General features: G+C 46.7%; 1 non-coding gene across 1 annotated transcript; it reads right to left on the reverse strand.

The window, feature by feature from the left end:
- On the reverse strand, positions 1-107 carry LOC112536830. The gene has a single exon (XR_003079192.1). It is a non-coding gene; the product is annotated as a small nucleolar RNA R71 (small nucleolar RNA).
- Positions 108-1,004: the final 897 nt, after the last annotated feature.

Consider the following 1,004-nt stretch of genomic DNA (forward strand, 5'->3'; position numbering starts at 1 on the left):
AAACTTAGAAATGACATATCTTCTTTTGTGCAGTTTGATGATGAAAGCATGTACGATGCATGGGAGAGGTTTAAGGATCTTTTGAGATGCTGCCCACATCACGGATTGCCAGTGTGGATGCAGGTTCAGACCTTCTACAGCGGGTTGAACCTTGCAACGAGGCAGATGGTGGATGCTGCAGCAGGTGGGGCGCTAAACAGTAAGACGCCCGAGCAGGCTCAGAAATTGATAGAGGAAATGGCCATGAACAACTATCAGTGGCAATCCTCTAGGAGCCGACCAAGAAGACAGGGAGTGGTCAACCAAGTGGACTCTACAGCAGCCTTGGCAGCTCAAGTGGAGCTTCTAGCCAAGAAGATCGACCAACTCAGATCTGGTTCATGCACGTGAACGTTGGTCGCGAAGTTTGTGGTGGCCGCATTACGGTGCAAACTGCATCATGGAGGTATGTTTGCTTCATCTTCTACTAGTTTTCCATCTAATTCGCTATGTCTTATGATGTTGAACAGTTGATTATATGGGAATGCCTCAAGGCGTGAATAACCCTTACAACAATACATACAACCCTGGATGGCGCAATCATCCCAATTTCGGTTGGAGGAACAATAATGCCCAGGGTCCGCTAGGTTTTCAAAGACTTCATCAACAGCCCACAAAGTAACAACCACCGGGCTCGCACAAGCTCCTCCTCCACAAGAAAAGAAGTCAAATTTAGAGGAGCTTATGATGAAGTTTGTGACGTCTACGGAAACGAGATTCCAGCAAACTGATAGTGCACTTAGAAATCAGCAGGCCTCGATTTAGAACTTGGAGACTCAAATTGGCCAAATTTCTAAGATGCTTTCAGAGAGACCTCCAGGATCGCTCCCTAGCACTATAGAGTCAAACCCGAGGGAGCATTGCAAGGCTATCACCTTGCGTTCAGGTAAGAAATTGACTGGTTCTTCGCCTTTAGCTGATAAGGATAATACAATCATGCAGGTTAAGCCAGCTAAGGAAGGACC

This window comes from Ricinus communis, chromosome 2, assembly GCF_019578655.1.
Source record: "Ricinus communis isolate WT05 ecotype wild-type chromosome 2, ASM1957865v1, whole genome shotgun sequence".
Lineage (NCBI taxonomy): Eukaryota > Viridiplantae > Streptophyta > Magnoliopsida > Malpighiales > Euphorbiaceae > Ricinus > Ricinus communis.